Here is a 21,093-nt window from a genome sequence, read left to right on the forward strand (position 1 = left end):
ATTGGAACAAAGCAATATCACCACATAAATGTGATGTGTGAGTTAACAGAATACAGGATTCACAATATTTAAATAGAATAAAATAGCAACATAGTTCAAAATAAAATGTCACTTGAAAAAGATCAAAAAGGACATTCTGAAATTTTTTTCCATAAAGACAACCAAAAGCAAACACCCAGTGTCATCGTGAGAACTTATTAAGTTAAATTTCCGATCACGGCAGGAAAACCTGTATGCCAAGTCTAAAGGAATAACTACATGAAGAGGTCAATCCCAGTGTTTCCATAGCAATCCATTATAACTATGTCCTAAATAAGAATCTATCTCTCAGATGGAGAGCTGAGAGATGATCAGGGGTTAATAGATTTTCTACTTGGATTATTGCATCTCTTGCTTAAAATCACATACTAGGAATGCTTAATTTAATTAGCTGCATGCAGTTTAGCAATTAAAACAAATATCATTCATTAGTGTTTATTCACTTATTCTACAAACTTATTCAACATCTACTCTAATCCAGGCATTATTCTGTCTCCAGAGATACAACAATGAACTGGATGAAGAGAAGGTGAAGAGTTGAAAAATATCAAGTTGTAATGAACTTGGGTTAATTCCAAAACAGTGCCACACAGTGTGATTGGAGCAACACATTAAAGACAGACAAAAAGGTGAGGGTGAGGAGATAGAGGCACGTTAGGCAGTAAAGGAAAGGACCATGGGAAGGGAAGGCTGAGACCCAAGGGAGGTTTGAGATGATTTGGAACTCAGCACACAGGAAGTGCACCTCAACCTTGCGTGTAGTAGATCTGGAGGTTTATGTGGACTCAAAGTAAAACTAAAATCAACATGGGAAATCGTGCCTCCAAGGCCAGAAACTCCCAGCCCCAATAATGCAAATTAGAAGCTCCTGGAAGGAGTGCAGGTCAATTACAGAATAAAAAACCCAGAAAGGCCTGGTTTCAGGCAAGAGGGGAACAGCATTTGTATATAGTTCCTTTTTCTGGGATCCTGATGGATTTGTAAATGAATTTTATTTACTGTTCAAGAATATAGTGCCGGTGAGTCTGACCTATTCCAATTTATATACCTACTGGTTTCTGAGAACAAGGCAACAGGATTGCTGAATGAGTTCTGCGGAGAAAAATGTAGAGTGTGTTTCTATTGTAGAAAACCAGGTTACCATAAAAAGGATTATAGAAAACCAAAAATGGACTTAGAAAAGAAACCAAAAGCAAGCATAGGATTGCTCCAAGGGCATTTCCCCTCCTCCTTACTAATTGTCTGGGAGAAGTTGAACTTGCTATAAAAAGGGAAGCCACTAAGGCCCCTATAGATACCTGAGGCTACTTTATTTTTTCTTAACCACACCCAACTAAGTTGTCTCTTCCTGGAAGTAAAGCTTCTGTACAAATGTCAGAAATACCTAATCAATGTGTGTTTTTAAATCAGAACCTGTCCACTTCCAACTAGGGAATGTTATGGGATAATATATATCTTTGCTAATTAAATATGCTGCATTTCACCTGATAGGGTGAGCTTTTTTAAATCAGTGATGCCCACATATGTTTCCTTCAGAATGGTAATATGAATTTAGAGCTAGATGACCTAGGGATGAACCCAGCTGGTGGGAAACGTAAGCTTTAAAATGAATGAATGTTGGTAAGGCAGAATTCTCTGAGAGGAACAATCAGAAGCTAGCAAGGCATATATCTACACGTTGACAAAGGAGCCTCACCAGCAACCCACTTGGGTTCCTCCCTGCTTCAGGGAGTCTGTTTTTCAAATAAACTTTGCTTTCATTTGCCCCTTTGTCCATAGATTCATTCTTTAATTTTGCAAGACAACGAACCTGGACCCAAGTACAACCGCTTGGTTTCAAGAGGATGAAGCAAAAATATTATGTATGTCACATAGACACAGACAACAGTATGGTGACAGACAGAGGGAAAGAGGGTGGGGGGAGTTGGAAGAAGGCAAAAAGCAAGGGTAAATGGGAGGGATGTGTGGGTGGAAGGAGATTTAACTTTGGGGATGGGTGCATGATGCAATGTGCAGATAAGGTTTTATTGAGCTATATATTTAAAACCTGTATGCTTTTGTTAACCAATGTCACCCCTCAATAAATTCAATTAAAAAGAAAAAAAAAAGACAAGTCTATGCATTTTAGAGAAGCTTTAAAAGTTGAGGCTTGATCTTGGCCTTAAAGAACAAATGAAGTTTGAGTAAGTGGATGGAGAAAAGTAAGTTACTTTCACACAAAAGAATCCAAGCTCAAGAGCAGCATAAGTTTGGTGTAAAGATTTTTTTAATTTTTTTTTATTTTTCTTTTCAACACAGAATATAATTTTCATATATATAAATACTCAGTAATAATATACATATAGGGTATGTGCGCATGTGTGTGTTTGTATGTATGTATCCAGTAATAAGATCATATACATGAAGAACTACAAATCACATTATAAATTATTGCACTTCAAAGTTTCAAATTGAAGTATATAGTCTTAACATAAAAATCTAGATTCTTGATTTGAGACCTTTCTTCTCTTCTGATATAACCACATAATGTTATAATTGTCCCCATTAGCATTGCTTTAGTTGCATACCACAAATTTTGATACAACATGCTTTTATTTCATCAATTCAAAACATTTTCTACTTTCATTTGTGTCTTCCTATTTGACCAATGCATTACTTATAAGTCAGCTGTGTATTTTCCAAATATTTTTGATTTTCTAGATGTCATTATCTTACTGATTTCTAGTTTAATTACACTCAGACAACATATTTTGTATAATTTCAATAGTTTTAAACTTGTTTAGTGTGGTTTTATTTTTTTTATTTTTATAAATAGATAGCCAGAAAAACTGCTTTTGAACACCTACAAGGCAGCATGGATTAGCAGATGTTAAAGTGACCTTGGAACTTAGGAAGGAGGTCATAGAGATATGTTAAACTTTTGGAGAAGAGAAAAGTTAAATAGTTTCAAAATACCTGCTGAAATGAATCCTGTATGGCATCAAGAAAAGCTGAAGGAATTCTACCTTTGAATATGTTGGAATAACAGGGACATGATGTATCCATCAACTTGAAACAATACAAAAACTGGGGGAAAAAACAAACAGTTGTTTTTAAGACATTGGGTGTCATTAAACAAAATACAGTGATCCTGAGAGATGAATCAAAAGTAAGAACAACCCTATGATTACCACAGTTTATAGCCTACAGCCTTGAAAGTGCTTTCAAGCTTCAGCGTAATGAGAGGAGCCTGGGCAGGTCAAGCTGACAACAGGAATTAGGGACATCTGAGAAGCCACGAAAGAAAGTGGCCCGAGTTTATAGGAGACTGGGAAGGAAAGCTGCACAGAGAGAGCGAGAACTCGGGATCTGCAGAAGGTTTCCTAAAAGTATAAAAAGACTGCTGAGGCTCATGAGGAAAGTACCTGAGCCCGAGAGAAAATGATACTACCTAAAGGAAAGAGGGAGCAGTACCTGATATTCACGCAGAAATGACTTTCTAAAAAGTCTCTTTATGTGTTTGTTTTATTTCTATTTCTCTGTGTATTTCTACCAACCATACCAAAACCTATTGTGTCACATGATACTTGGCTGTGTACTCAGAAAATAATAGTTAGAATTAGCTCTAGAATTAACATAGCTCTTTGTCGTGCTTGAAGAATCTGCAAAGTAATATCCCAGAATCAAGGTGACTCCTAGTAATAGAATTGTGTCCTAGGCAAAGTTAAAAGATAAGTATGGAAATTGAAATGATCTCACACCCAACATGGTAAAATGTATGTTTCGCATCAGATAAAAAAAAAATGCCAGGTGTGCAGAAAAGTAAGACTATATGATCCATTATTGCAAGAAAATCAATCAACAGACACCCTCTCACCACTGACACAGATGTTAGAATTAGCAAACAAGGATATTAAAGAGTTTTATATTTATAACTTGGAAGTATGTGTGTGTGTATGTGTGTGTATACATTCAAATACGTAGGTGTGAACAGAAAGTGCACTAGATAGGATGAACAGAAAATTAAAAATTACAAAATAAAAGATTAAAACTTGAAATCATAGAACTATAAACCATCCAAAAAAAGAAAGTAACAGTATATTGTCTTTAATATAATATATATACATAGATATATATAATAAAGTATATACACATACACACACACACACACACAAAAAAAACAGCGAAACATGAGACATTCTGAAGTAACCAAATATAGTTGGAATTGGATTCTCAAATTAGGAGGAAAAAAAAAAAATTCTTGAAGAAATAATAACTAAAATATTTTCCATTTCAAGAAACTCAAAAAACATAAAGCATATGAATAATGAAGAAACTACAAAAGGTGTACTATAATCAAATTGCTTAAAACTGGTAATAAAAAAGAAATGTTACCCCCATAAATTTAATAAAAACAAATAAATAAAATAATAGCAGAGAAGATTAAAAATTGGTAATAATGATAAACTTTTTAAAGCAGCCAGAAAAGAAAGACCTATTTTGCAGAGAAGCCAAGATAAAGATGCAGTACATTTCTTTCCAGAAACAGCACAAGCAAGAAGACAGCAGAGCAAAATCTGTAATGTATAAAATGTGATGTCAACCTAGAATGTGATGCTCAGGAGAAGTATTTATCCAAAACAAAGGTAAGTCAAAGTCTTGTACAGATACAATAGATGATTGAATTGATTAGGGACAGAGCCACACTAAAAGGAATGTCGAAGGACGTCCTTCAGATACAAGGTAAATCATAACTGATGGATACATGGAACAGCACAGGAAATGAAGAGCATCAGAAAGGATAACTACATGGGTAAATAATAAACATATATTCCTTTTATATAAAGTACTTTTAAAATATATTATTTTAAAGGCTTCTTTTTTAACATTAGTTTTAGGTTTTCAACAAATCAAGAAAAAATTACAGAGTTTTCCCATATACACTCTGCCTCCACCCTTACACAGAGAGCATTTCTCATTATGTATAGGGCTCATCAAAATGGTATATATATATATATATATATATATATATATATATATTTTTTTACCAATGATGAACCTACATTGACATATCATAATTACCCAAAGTCCAGAGTTTACCTGAAGGTCCACTTTTAATGTAAATTCTATGGGTTAGGACAAATGTATAATGATATATAGCCAGCATTATAATCTTATTCAGAGTATTTTTACTGACTTAAAATTCTTCTGCACTCTGACTGTTTATCTCTTCCCTCCCACCTCTGTCAACCACTGATCTTTTATTTTTAATTTTCCAATATAATTGGTCCACAATTTTGTAACATTTTAGGTATACAATGTGATGTAAACCACTTTTGAAAGATGGTTGACTATTTAAATGAAATGAATACCAACATGGAATGGGTCTTAAAACATGTGTAAAAGTAAAATGTAGGACCTCTGTAGCCCAAAGAATAGCATGGGAGAAATAACAAGATATTATTTTAGAGGCTATTATATTATCACTTAAATTTAGGCTGTGGTAATTTAAAAATGTCTATGAACCATAAATCAGCCAATAATAGAACATCAAATGTTACGATAAACAAATCAACAAAGAAGAAAAATCTAATTATAATCCAAAAGAAGTCAGAATTAAAAAAAGAAAATGGTTAAAAAAAAACAGGACAGCCCTGGCCAGTTTGGCTCAACAGTTAGGGCATTGGCCCAAGGACCACGGAGTCCTGGGTTCAGTTCCTGCTAAGGGCACATACCTCGGTTGCAGTTTGTTCCTAGCCCCGGTTGGGAAGTGAGGTCTGAGGAGATGCTCCGGTACATGACCCAGGCAGGAAGTGAGGTCTGAGGAGATGCTCGGGGTAGATGACCCAGGCAGTGACCTCACTTCCTGACGATGGAGCCCAACAGAACTTGGAACCCTGGTCACCAGGCAGCAACCTTCTCTAACTGCCCCTACCCAGCTCACTTGGGAACAGACATTGGAGAGGACACAATGTTCTCGTGCTGTCTACCAGTGACCCAAGGCCGTGGCCTCAACAGAGCCAGTGAGGAGAGGAGATTCCGTCGTGGCCGACGCTGGACCTGGACTCCGCCCAGGCGCCTGTGGCCCTTTTCAAGGCAGGACCTAGAGGTAACTCAGGAAGGCCCAGAAGTTTGTGTTCAGGCCCGGCCACCACTCTGATCCCACCTGATCAGCCCCTAAGCACCTCTGTGTGTGAGGGGTGTTTGTGTGTGGTGTGTGTGTGCATGCACGCGCAGAACATGGTTCACATAGTAAGGGAACATGTCCTCAGCAGGAACAGGTTGAGGGTGAAGAGGTCAGAAGCCTGGTGGGCAGGTCATGTTCACACCCAGGTCAAGGCTGGCTTGGTAGACTGGGAGTGTGGGCAGCACCCTCTGCCTGAGGTTTATCCCGAGCCCTGGAGGTGACTCTCATTTCCCCTGGGTGGAGGTCTGTGCAGACACAGGGCTGGGCCTGATCCGGGAGCAGAAGGTCCAGTGGGCAGAGGCAGCAGAGACTAGGGCCAGGGCCAGGCTTGAGGCCTTCCGACCGGCTGCCGGTCATTGTCATTGCAGATTTCAACCCAGAACAAGGAGGATGAGCAGCTGGCCGATGAAGACCCTCTCCCCATGTTCACTAGTGTGGGGCAGGTGAGCCTCACCATGGAGGGCCGGGGCAGGCCTGAAGTGAGTGAGGCCACCTGGGGGTCTGGGGATCCAGGGCTTGGCCAGGGTGGCATTCCTTCCCCAAAGCTGCCCAGCCTCTACAGGCCCTCAATCCTGAAGCGGCCCGGGCGCAGCCCCACAATCCCGAATCAGCCCAGGATGGGCAAGAAGGTGAGGTTTTTCAACTGTGACTTGGAGTACGGTGCTGATGTTAAATGGACCTGGCCGGATGACCTGGAGCCCAAGGAGGCAGAGCCCAGGGGTGAGCAGCGGGGGGGAGGGGGGCATGGGATGGGGGTGGAGGTACATGCGAGCTTATGGGGAGGGTTTGGGGCCAGATACACAGAGCACCCCCAGAGGCTGTCCAGTAGCAAAGACTGGCCTCAGATTAGCCATCTGCTGGACTCCCCGGGAAGACCACATCCTGCTACGGGCCCTGGGCTGTGGCTGTGTTCTGTCTCTGGGGGGCACGTGGAAATGCAGGCACGTGGGTGATCTCTTCTCCTCTCACATCTCCAGCACCAGCCCAGGAGGCAGAGCCAGCTGTCGTCCATCCCAGGGAGCCCGATGCAGGGACAGACCCGGAGGGGTGTCCAGTTCCAGAGGCCCTGCCACCTCCAGCAGCCGCTCCAGCTGAGGCTCTGGCGCCGGGGCCGGCCTGGGCAGCCTCTCCTGACCTGGCTGAGGCCCCCGCATCCCTGGCTGAAGGACCCTCCCCTGAACCTGCCCTGGTCCCTGCCTCAGAGGAAGGGCTCCCTTTGAAAATTTCCTCAGGTCCAGCTCCAGAACAGCTGGCTGAGACTGCTTGCCATCGCCCATCAGGAAAACTTGTTTTACCCTACTTTGTTGACCTTCTCCTTTTATTTTCCTTCATTTTTACATTTTGGGCTTCTCCGTGGCGTGACTCAGTCATTTATTTTTTTGTCTTTATTTTTCAAGGTATTTTTGGGTCTTTTTCTTTTACTTTAGTCTTCTTTCTTCTTTTATGCTTCCTCTCTCCATGATGTAATTAGTTGTAAGTAATAAATAAAAGTGATCGTTTGTATTTTGAATTGTGTCATTCCTGAGCACGAAGGACACTCCCAACGCTGTGCAGGCACCACCGCTGTCTAGTTGCAGGATGGTCCATCCCCCCAAAAGGAACCCTGCCCCAAAGTACTCACTCCCCACTCCTCCTGCCCTGGCAACCCCTGATCTGCTTCCTGTCTCTGCTCCTTCACCTGTTCTGGACGTTTCCTATGAAGGAAATCTTACATAGGTGCCATTTTGTGTCTGCTCATAAGCTTTTGTTTGTTTTCATCTGAAATGGCATTTTAGTTATTTGAAAGGGAAATCCCCGATGGATTAGAGATCAGATGTAAAAATGAGAAGTGCTTTAGTAAGTGTGAGCGTGATCTTGGGGTAGAGACTGCTGGGCTAAGGTGACCCCAGGGCTGGAAGCCAGTCAGGCAAAGGTTGGCTCTTCCTGTGCCCAAAACAAAAATGAGAAAAAATGCAGAAATCTGGAAAGACAAACCACAAGCTGCAAAGCATTCCTCATCACCCAAGGACATGGAAAGATGTAACCTCCCTTTGGTGCAGCAAACTCTCAAAAGTCGGTGTTTTCTAAAGGGACAAAGGTCAAACACAGGACTTCCGAGGAGGGGCAGGGCACACGCCAGGACATGTCAGAGATGCCCGACCTCCCCATGGGGACACACGCACCGTAAACACTGGGGAGAGACCTCTGTCTCCATCACACTGGCAGCTTCTGGTCTGGTGGCGACCAGCCCTGGGGACAAAGTGAGGCCACAGCAGGTCCCCTGGAGAGAAGGGGAAGGGCCCCTCCTCTGGGAGAACAGTGTCAGGACCCGTCCAAGTTCCACACGTGCCCACCTGCCCCTGGCAGTGCTCACCCATGGAGGTTGCCCCACAGGAATTCATGCACAATTGTTCAAAGATGTATTTTCAAGACCACCCATCAGAGCACTGATGAAATAGCCGGGAATTGGGAAAACCACTGATGTCCGTGGAGAAGGGATGAGACCCACCAATCCTGGCCCACATGGATGAGGGGAGCTGAGCAGATGCTGAAGTGCATGCAGTGGTCTCTGTGCCAACAGATAACAACCTCAGGTGTCCTTTCATGGGAGATGTGTGGACCAACACCCTGCATCCAGGGTCCCACCTGTTAGACCCCATACATGTGATTTCAACAGGCAGACACACATATGTGAAAATGAGTCTCCCTGTGACAGAGACAAATAAACAGAATGAGAGAGACAGGGTCTGAGAGATGCCCACCCACCCACACATGATGGTTACCTCTGGGGTGGGACTTGCAAAGCTCTTATCTTCCTCTTGAGCCGATGTGTATAATGTATGTGTGACTTCGATGGTTCTAAAAATATTAAAGTCGTATGTTCAATGTTATCCATTGATCACTCATTTATGGAGTAAAGTATGTTACTTAGCTTCTAATTTTTAAAGAGTTTATGACAAGAAATATAAAGGATTGCTAGGGTACAACAATGGATTATAAAGCAATTCATCTTATGGGGACATACACACCATAAACCCTGCAGAGAGATCAGTGTCTCCATCAGACTGGCTGGCTTGTGGTGGTGACAACCAGTCCTTGGGACAGTCCTCAGGAGCAGATGGAAGGTGATACAGTTACAGTAGGGGATTTTTACATGCCATTTATATCAATGGATAGCTCTTTCAGATAGAAAAATCAACAAAAAATAGCGGCCTTACATGACACATTTAATAAGATGGATTTCATTGATAGCTTCAATATCTTTAGTCTTAAACCAATAATTATCCTTTTTACAATAACATAATTTTTATATTACACTGTAGACTTGATGTATTGAATTAATATTTTTACAACATTTTACTCCAAGACAGCATAATATACCCTCTTTTCTAGTGCACATCATACACTTTCTCAGATAAACCACATTAGGTCACAGAACATGTCTAAATAAATTTAAGAAGATTGAAATACCATTAATCCTGTTCTTTGACCACAATATTCATAAAAGTAGAAATCACTCATGACAAAAACAAATACAAAAAATACAAAAAAACACACAACCACATGGAGGCAAAATACCATATTACTAAAATATAAATGGACTAACAATGAAATCAATGAAGAAATAAAATAATCCCTTGAGAAAATAAAAATGAAAACAAAACAACACATAATCTGTGGGACTCAGTGAAAAGCTAAGTGGGAAATTCATAGAAATATAGATCTACTTTAAGAACCAAAAAATATTTCAAATAAGCAATCTAACTTTACACATAGAAGAACAAACAAAAGAACCACAAACATAGCTCAGTGTGTGTAGAAGGAAGAAATAATAAAGATTAAGCAGAAATAAATAATATATAATTTTTTTCTTTTAATTACAAAAGTTCAAGGAAACCAAGAGCTGGTTCTTTGATAAGATAAACACAATTAATAAACCTTTGACCAAACTCATAAAGCATGAAAGAGAGAGGACACAGATAAATAAAATCAGAAATGAAAGAAGAGAAGTAACATCTCACATCACAGAAAAACAAAGGATTATAAGAAGGTATTATTTAAAAAATGTATGGAACAAATTGAAGAACATGGAAAAAATTCTTAGAAACAACCAATCTTCCAAGGCTGTATCAAGCAGAAACAGAAAATTGAACAGACAAATTATCACTAATGAAATTGAAGTAGTCATCAAAAAACTCTCAGGAAACACAAGTTCTGGACTAGATGCTTTGAAGGTGAATTTTACCAAGGATTCAAAGAACCCATCCTTCTCAAACAATTCCAATAAATTCAAGAGAAGAGAAGACTCTCAAGATTATTTTACAAAGCCACTTTATCCTAATTTTAAAATCAGATAAGGTCACTAAAAATAAAAATAAAAATAATAGGCCAATAACCTTGATTAACATTGATGCAAAAAACCTTAGCTAAATATTAGCACACCAAATCCAGCAATATAGTAAAATGATTATACACTATGATGAAGTGGGATTTATTTTGGGGATACAAACTTGGTACAATATCTACAAATTAATTAATGTTACATAAACAAAATAAAGGATAAAACTTATATAATTATATCAATAGATACAGATAAAGCATTTGACAAAATCCAGCACCCATTTATAATAACTCTCAGAAAAATGGGAATAGAGAGAAGATACCTCAACATCATAAAGGCCACATATGAGAAAGTCACTGACAACATTATATTCAGTGGGGAAAAACTAGAAGCATTTCCCTTAAGAGCAGAAACAAGACAGCAATCTCTGCTTTTACTACTCTTAGGCAACATAGTACTAGAAACCCTAGCCACAGAAATCAGACAAGAAGAAATAAAAGGTATCAAAATTGGAAAGGGAGAAGTAACAGAGTCATTATTTGCAGAAGACACAATGTTGTGTAGAGAACCCTAAAGATTCCAACAAAAAATTACTAGAACTAAAAAATTAATTCAGTAAATTAGCAGGACATAAAATAAATAATCAGAAATCAGTTGCATTTTCTTATACACCAATAGTGAACTATCTGGAAGGGAAACCAAAAAACAATCTCAGTTACAATTGGATCAAAAAATAATAATAAAACCCAAATAAATTTACAAGAATATGAAAGACCTATACTTGGAAAATAATAAGATACCAAAGAAATAAATTTTTAAAAAAAACAAATAAGTGGAAGCAGATACTGTGTTCATGGAAGAGAAGAATTAGCATCATTAAAATGTCCTTACTATCCAAAACAACATACAGTCATCCCTAATTTATCACAGTTTATCCGTTCCAGATTCTAGTGGTTGCACCTGGCGTTGAAGGATTCCTGGGGTACTCGAATACATAGGCCTACAGTTCATACATATGGTAATTTTAATTGTAATTGTAATACAGGGGTGTATAATTGACTCAGAAAACCAAGCACTTGCTGTATCATTTTCATTGTCTCAATCAACTTTTTTTTTTTCTATAGAAGTATTCTTTTTTTATTATTAATTTTTGTTACAGATATTTCTCCTTTTTCCCCCACTGATTCCCCCCTCTCTCCCTGCCCTGTCCCCAGCTTTGTTGTCCATGTCCATTGTTCATGCATACATGCATATAAGTTCATGTGGTTTATCTCTCCCCCACCACCAACACTTTTGGGGATTGTCAGTCTGTACCACACTTCCACGTCTCGGCACTACCCCATTCCTCAGACTCTTATGTTCATTATAGTCCACAAATAAGTGAGATCATATGATACTTGCCTTTCTCTGTTTGGCTTATTTCACTTAGGATAATACTTTCCAGGTCCCTCCATGTTGTCTCAAAGAATAAGAGATCTTTCTTTTTACAGCTGCATAGTACTCCATTGTGTATATGTACCACTGCTTTTTTATTCATTTGTCTACTAATGGACATTTGGGCTGTTTCCAGATCTTAACTATTGTAACTCGTGCTGCTATGAACATGGGGTTACATATATTCTTTCTGATTGGTGTTTCAGGCTCCTTAAGGTATATTCCTAGAAGTGGGATCACTGGGTCGAATGGAAGTACAATTTTTAATTTTTTGAGGTAATACTATAGTGTTTTCCATAGTGGCTGCACCAGTGTGCATTCCCCCCAGCAGTGTACTAGAGTCCCCTTTTCTCCACACCCTCGCCAACACTTGTTGTTTGATGATTTGTTGATGGCCGCCATTCTGACAGGTGTGAGGTGATACCTCATTGTTGTTTTAATTTGCATCTCTCTGATGATTAGTGATGTTGAACATTTCTTCATATGTCTCTTGGGAATTTGTATATCTGTTTAGAGAGGTGTCTATTAATTCCTCTGCCCATTTTTTAAATTCGGTTCTTTGTTTTCCTTTTAAATCAACTTTTAATGAATATATGTGAAAAAAAAATCATGATAGAGTGAAGCCGCGAAAGTCGAAGTGCAAAGTGGCGAAGACAACTGTATAAATTCAATGCAGCTCCTCTCAAGATACCAATGGCATATTTCAAAGAATTAAAAAAATGTTCCAAAAAATGTATATGGAACCACAGATCACTGAATAGTGACAGCGGTCTTGAGAAAGTAGACAAAGTTGGGAGAATCATGCTACCTGATATCAAACTATACAAGGCCATCAAAAAAGCATGGTAATTGCATAAAAACAGACATATAGATCAGGGGAACAGAATACAGAGACCAGAAATAAACCCACACCTTTATGCTCAATTAGTATTTGACAAAGGAGGCAACAACATATAATGGGGTAAAGACAGTCTCCTGAATAAATGGTGTCGGGAATATTGGAAGATACATGGAAAATAATGAAGCTAGATCACCTTCTTATACTACGCACAAGAATAAACTCAAAATGGTATAAAGACTTAAATGTAAGACTCAAACCATAAATATCCTAGAAGAAAACATAGGCAGAAAAACCCCAGACGTTTTTGTAGCAAAAAAAAAAACAACCCAAAACTACACACACACACACACACACACACACACACACTCTCATACACAACAAGTAATATTCTCAAAGGAAACAAATGAAGAAATAAACAAATGTGACTACATTAAACTACAAGTTTTTACACAGCAAAGAACCCATCAAAAAAATGAAAAGACAACCCACTGAATGAGAAAATATATTCACCAATGATAACATCTGTTATAAGAGGTTAATATCCAAAATTTGTAAAGAACCTATACAACTCAACACCAACCCAAAGAAACATAATCTAATTAAAAATTGGCAAAGGACTTGACTGCACATTTCTCCAAAGAGCAACATACAGATGGCCAATAGACATATGAAAAGATGCTCAAGGTCACTAATCATCAGAGAAATGCAAATTAAAACCACAGTGAGATATCACCTCACACCTGCCAGAATGGCTATTATGACAACAAAAAACAAATGTTGGTGAGAATGTGGAGAAAAGGGAATCCTTGTACACTGTTGCTAGGAATGCAGATTGGTATAGCCACTGTGAAAAACAGTATGGAGTTTTCTCAAAAAATTAAAAATAGAACTGCCTAATGACTCAGAAATTTCACTCTGGTAATATATCTGAAGAAACTTGAAACACCAATTCTAAGGAATATGTATACCCCTATGTTCAATGTAGTACTATTTACAATAGCTAATATTTGGAAGCAGCCCAAGTGCCCATAAATAGATGAGTAGATCAAAAACGCTGTGATATGTTTACACAATGGAATACCACTAGGCTGTAATAAAGATGGAAATCTTACCTTTTGTGACAGCAGGAGTGGACCTGAAGAGTATTATGCTAAGTAAAATAAGATAGGTAGAGCAAGACAAATACAATATAATTTTTAAAAATAATTTTTTATTAATTTATTTTTGTTATAGATGTTTCTCATTTTTTTCCCCATTGACACTCTCCTCCCCATCCCCTCCACCCCATACCCCGCTTTGTTGTCCCTGTCCATTGGTTATGCATATATGCATATAAGTTCTGTGGTTTATCTCTTCCCTCCCCTCACCACACCCTCTTCTGAGGGGTGTCAGTCTGTTCCCTACTTCCATGTCTCTGGTCTACCCAATACCTCAGACTCTTATGATCATTATATTCCACAAATAAATGAGACTGTTATGATTATGATATTCCACAAATAAGTGAGATAATGTGATTTGACTTTCTCTGATTTTACTTATATGTGGAATCTAATGAGAAACATAAACAAATAAAGCAGAAACAGACCCATGAATATAGACAAAAGATTCACAGCTCTAAGAGGGAGGCAGACTGGGGAAGGAGGTGAAATAGGTGAAGGGATTAGGCAAAAATACCTCAAAAAACAAAAACACCTCATAGACATAGGCAACAGTATGGTGATTTCCAGAGGGAAAATAGGGGTGGGGATCAGGTAGAAGGTGGAAAAGAGGGGGTAAATGGTGATGGAAGGAGACTTGACTGGGTGGTGAACATAAAATACAATATACAAATTATGTAATATAGAATTGTACACCTGCAACCTATATAATTTTACTAACCAATATTACTCCCATAAGTTCAATGAAAATCAAATAAAAAGAAATAATGAGCTTCCTTGTATTATGTAAAAAGATATATTGAGTTTTTTGTATTATGTACTGTCTTCCTTGGTATTTGTGTATACCTTAAAAATACAGATATATAAGGATTTAAAATGAACATTGTTTCAAGATGCTTTTTGTGCAGCAAAACCATCTGGGTAATTCTCATCTTTTAAAATTTAGTTTAAAAAGAGGGGGAAATGCCAACAAGTAATGAATTTTTTTATACCCTCTTTTAATATCATCTGGTATTTATTTTTGTAACTGTTAGCACCTAAATTTATTTATTTTACCCCATAAGTAAAATACATGGTATAATCACCTTCAAAATGCACAAGACCAATTAATTCTACTTCAGAGCTACAATAAAAACGCTGCATCTTGCTTCTTATATATAGCAACAGTAAAGTATTTTGTTCTTCGTTAATGTTTAAAGTTGTATGAAAGCAGTGTTGCTACTTCATAAAACATAAAAAGTACTGACGCTGGAATTCTAATTCTAGCACTGGCCTTCATGACTGCTCTTGCACATATTAGCAAAGGGACCTTGGACATGTAACTTAAACTTGATGAATTCTGGTTTTCTTCTGTATAGAAGATTAATAATAACTTGCCATTTTTAACTACCTGATTACTGGGAAGGTTAAAAGTTATAGTGGATATTAAACTACTGTAATTATTATTATTTTCGCTCTTTTGTTTGTTTATAACATGTCTTTACTAAGAGCAGAATGCATTTCAAAGTAGCTGTTGACAATACATCACAATATATGTACTATAGCAATTAACAAGAACAGGTATATACTCATTTACAATATTGACATCAATTCTGAATTAATATTTTTGGGCATGTGAAAAGCATGACAGAACATTTAAGGTTACCTGACAAAAGAGCCATTTGATTATTATATAATATAAGACGTTTTATCCATGTTAGTTCAAAAAGTTAAAAGTGACATTTAAACTAGAGTGGAGGAGTTAAGTGTGAATCAAACTGATATTTGCCAAAATAGGTACCTGGTATCCCTACAGATTTCATGGATAAAAATAATATTTGAAGTTTATTCACACTAGGCATATTTTTCTTCATTTAAGTCCCTGTGTTTAAAAGGTTATTATTATAACAATTTTTGTACTTCATTCATTTGGCATTAATAGTATATTGAGATAAAAGATTTAAAAATTTGGATACACCTCATTGCTGAGAAACTATAGCTATTAGAAAAAATAATGGAAAAGAGAGTCCATCAGGATTGAGTGACATTCTTTGCTGTGAAGTATCTCTTCTGACATGTGCCCATTTGTCTTTGAGTTCTCTTCCTTTTCTTTAATAATTTGAGGGAGTCCTTTGTCAGATACATGTGTTTAAACTCGCTTCTTCGAGTCTGTGGCTTATTATTTTACTTCCTTACTGGTTTTGAAGGACTAAAGTTCTTAATTCTGTTGTTTTTGTTAATCCTCTCCCAAGAATTTTTTTCCATTGAATTTTAGAGAGAGAGGAAGGGGGCAGGGAGAGACAGAGAGAAACATCGATTTGAAGAGACACATCGATTGGTTGCCTCCCACAGGTGCATGCCATCTAACATTCACAAGGAACAAGGTGGAGGAGAAAGATGAAGAGTCCGAGAAAGGGATAAAGAAATGGAGGAAGAGAATAATTAATAACACTGTTTTATCTGCCACCATGGGGATACGTGCAGGACAAATGCCATAACTGACTCACCTCCCATGGGATAAGGTGTCAGTTGCTCTCACAAGAGATATCTAAACAGAAAGTAAACATGTGAAAAGGCATTCTGCTTCACTGGCTTTTGGGAAAATGCAGATTACTATCATAATGCAGATAGCACAAGAAAAAAAGATTGAGTGACATTCACAATGGTAACCAATATTATGGAGAAAAGGAAGAATGCATTAGATCAAAATGAATGTAACCCTTTTTTACACTGAGACTGTTTTTCAAAAGCTTGAATTTCTTAACTGAGTATAACTTTAAAGCTATACACAGAGAGTAAATTTTAGATTTGGAACGAATATTCTAAATAATTTGTTTGAAAAATGCTTCCTGCTCAAAGTATTATTTAAACTGTAACATGTTCCCTGATTTTTTCACTACTTGGACTTTCCTCCTAGTGGTGTTGTGTTGCTTCAGGTTAGTGAAGTGGAACGATTTACTTTACTCAATTCTAAAACAAAACAAAACAAAACTCAGAGAAAATGTAAATGTCCAGATGAGACAGACTGATATAGGAGTCAATAAATCTATGACACAAAATGAATTCTACTTTGACATCCTCATAATTTTAGTTCCTTTAAAGGGGAAAAAAAACAGCAAGAAAAAACTGGTTCAAAAATTTGGTTTGATTAAAAATTAGTATTCTATGTGTCCATTTAAAATTTTATTTATTTGTAGTTAGTTTTGTTAAAAATATTTTTTTTTCAAAACTAGGAGGCATGCTTTCTTTCTCATCCTCAATAAATATTCATTAGTATTTGATAATTATATTGATAGGGCAAATACAAATGATATTATTGTATACAATGTATCCTTTTTCCCTGGCTGTAATTGGCTACAAAACCGAGATTAATATGTATACTACCAAGATTCTTCCTTTATTAGCTAGACATTTTTTATTCTAAAATGGGGGAGCAGTCAAAACAGAACTGACTTGTAAAGATAATTTTTCTTCTATTGTGCAGATAACCAATCAGAAAGGTATATCACTTTAATTAATGAGGTGACATTGATTTTTAGTAATAAAGTACACATTTAAATCTTTTATTTGCTATTTATAATTTGGAGAAATTAGCTAAACTTTTATTTTCATCATCTACACAATGAGACTAGTGAATTCCTATTTTACACATCATTGCAAAAATTAATCCAAAGAAAGATCTACAGAAGTTCTTTCTTGAAGATCTACAGAAAAGTTTTGTTTTTGTCATCAAATTACTGGTAGGCAGGTACATAAACAATTGAACATGGCAAATGCAATGAAGAAGCAAAGGCAGCCCAACATAGGTCAAATTAACCTGTTCTGATACCTTGATGTAATCTGCATTACATTAGACTAACTCCAGTGAAAGATAAAAGTAAGGACAGGACTAGGAAGAACTGTGGTCAGCTACCTTAGCATGAACAGAACAGGGTCCCCAATTTGCTGCTACTCAAAATAGGTGTGAAGTAAAAGCACTATTCAGAGAGTGACAACAAAGCAGCTTTCACTCATCTCCCCTGTCTGTGGGATCTCTTTGCTGTGTTCAGTGGTTAATTCCAGCTTCTGATTCATCAGAACAGCGTGTGCATTTTCCGCTGTGCCCCCTTGAGTTCTGGTTCCCACAGGTCAGGCTGTGGAGGAATCATGGGAAGCAGGATGAGCATGCTCACCATTTTTTGGTAGGAGAAGCTTCAGAAATCCCCCCAGTGGGACACTGGCACACCTAGTTCTGCATTTGGAACAAACAGCGAATGTTACAGCTCTGCAGGTGGCAGTGTTGACAGTGTGAAGGTAGTATGTTCTGGGAGAAACTTGGCTCATGTGGACTGAATTCTGACAAAATGGTGTCCTATTTAACTTAGTGAACGTCAAGCAGTAGGATCATGATTCTTTATCAGTCAGGAGGTACATTCTATTTCAAATAACCTCAATAATTTTGTGTCTAAAGAGACTTGGCGTTTTATGAAGATATGTGCTGACAGAATTTAATGGAGTTACTTATTCCCTACTCAGGACTGAGAAGTACAGTTCACTATGTAGCCTTGTATAAAGGAAACTATAATAGATGTACAGTGACCTCTAATATTACTATCTTTCCTTTCAGACAACTCATGGAGCAGTGTACACTTGGGGGTGAAGGACACAGTCTTGTCTATTCTGGTTCACTGTTGTGTCCCGTGGTTCTCTTGCCCCATGTAATCTGCTGGATTGCTTGGTTCTTGTTTCTGTACCATTACTAACTCTGAACAATATTAACTCTCACAGTCTTTATCAATTTATTTCTCTGGACATTGTGGCTGTCTTTCAGCGGGCTGTGCCTGCATAGTGCTGCAGATTTCAGACAAAAATCTAAGCCTTGTTAGTCTTGTTTTCTTCAATACATCAGTCTCTCTTGGAGTGATCTTTTGATTTGCTGTGCATAGCATTGTATGGAGCATTTACGAAGGTCTTTGTTGGAATAGTGCAATCCATTCAATTAATAGTAGTTGAAACCTACTACATGCCCATCATAGCAGAGAAGGAAAGAGACAAAAACATACATAAATGCCTGCCCAGCCGGTGTGGATCAGTGGTTGAGCGTCAACCCATGCACCAAGAGATTGCCGGTTCGATTCCTGGTCAGGGCACATGCCCAGGTTGTGGTCCCGATCCCCAGTGGGGGCCATTCAGAAGGTGGCCAGTTGATTTTATCTCTCATCGATGTTTCTACCTCTCTCTCTCTCTCTTGCTTCCTCTCTCTCTAAAATCAATCAATCAATAAATGCCCTCTTGGAGTTGATCTTCTAGTGGGGAATAAACAATAAGCAAATAACTATGTAAAATACAAAGGCAGGTACTAAAGAAGTAATCAAGAGTAATAAAGCAAAGAAAAGAAATGTGCCAACAGGTGGTGATCCAAATAGTGTGGTCAGGGGTGACCTAACTGCTAATGGGATGCTTGTGAAAAGATTTGAAGGGAGTGATAAATACAGGTGGATATCTGAGGATAAGCATCCATTATAGTCTGGGCAAAGCTCACAGATGGGAGTATGTTTGATATTCCAGAAGAACTGCAAGGAAGAGCATTCACGGAGAAATGTACAAGAGATAAAATTAATAAAGTAACAGAGTAGAGAGTGCAGTATAGATTTTGTAGAACTGACCTTTGCTTTTACTATGAGTGATATAGGAATCCATCAGCTGGTCTTGAGCAAAATGTTGGCATCATCCACTTATTCATCAGCTCTTTATTGGAAGCCTTAGGCATGTCTGACACTAATCTGGGTAAGAGGTACACATCAGTAACCCAAGAGACAGGAATTCAAGCCATATTAGTGAGTATATTCTAGTGGTTGGAGAGGATAAAGTTTGTTTATTTTTGCCACTGTAACAAATTACCACTAATTTTATGGATTCTACAAGACAGATTTATTATGTTACATTTCCTAGCACAGAAATGTGTCACTGATCTCAAATGAAATGTTGGAAGGGCCTTGTTTCTTTCTGGAGGCTCCAGGGTAAAATGTTTTTCCTTCCCTTTTCCAGTCTCTACAGGTTATCTTCTTTTTCTGACTCAGTCCCCTCCTCCATCTTCAAACCACCAGTGTCTGGGTGAGTCTTTCTCACACTGCATCTCTATGATTCTCTTTCCTGATCACTTCCTCTGGTTTTAAAGACCCTGTGTCACTTGATAATTGGGGACACTTGATAATCCAAACTGATACAATTTTTAGGTCAGTGGATTAACAATCTTAACATCATCTCATCTATCTGCAACCTTAATTTACCATACCGTGTAGTTACAGATTTGAAGATTAATGCATAGACTTCTTTCTGGGAGATCATTGTCCTGGCAACCACAGCAATAAAATAAGTGTAATACATATGGTAATGAAAACACACTGACCGCTCTGCTAGACATAGATTACAAGGGGAAGGCTGCTAGCTAAGAGCATAGTGACTATGTAGCTCATGTTAGCATGTCTATCAGCCAGACTGTAGTGAAAACATAGTAGTGCTGCATTCTTTTTTTCTTTTAAACTTGCCTTTGAGAAGGAGATTATTTTGTTTTAAGTATAGACTTTTGCCCTGTGTTCCAGGGAAAGCTTTTCAAAATAGACTAAGCATTTTCAGTATTAACATTTAAATTGGCATATTTTATTTCACTCTGTAATTGACCATGGAAAGGTATTGGAATGCTTAAGAAGAAAAAAAAAATGTTTTAATGGAAAAGTATATTCCGACCATCAAGTAAGTGCATTTTATCCTACATGGAGTAAAATCTAAACACCTTATTCTTTCTCTATCCCTTGATGCTGTCATTCCTGCCTACACCTTTCTTTTCAGTTTTCTGCTTGTTTGTTTAACGTCAGTCAGTCAGTCAGTCAGTCAGTTGTCAGTCAGAGTAGACTTCCTTTACTCTGAAACATGCTGAGACTGTTTCGGCATCTGGAGCACCCTTCCACAGTACCTATTTTTCTTTTGGTTCCTTCCTGATATTTAGGCCCCAGTTTATCACTCACTAATCTCCAGAGGGCTTGCAGAGCATTAATATAAAGGTTTTCACTCACCACCAATCAGTCCTCTGTCCCAAATGACCTTTATGTTCTTAATTATTTTCTTTCAAAGCACTTATATTGCTGGTGTTTCTTATCTGTATGTAGGTATTTTTAAA

The sequence above is a fragment of the Molossus molossus genome, unplaced genomic scaffold, assembly GCF_014108415.1.
Source record: "Molossus molossus isolate mMolMol1 unplaced genomic scaffold, mMolMol1.p scaffold_m16_p_14, whole genome shotgun sequence".
NCBI classification, from domain to species: domain Eukaryota; kingdom Metazoa; phylum Chordata; class Mammalia; order Chiroptera; family Molossidae; genus Molossus; species Molossus molossus.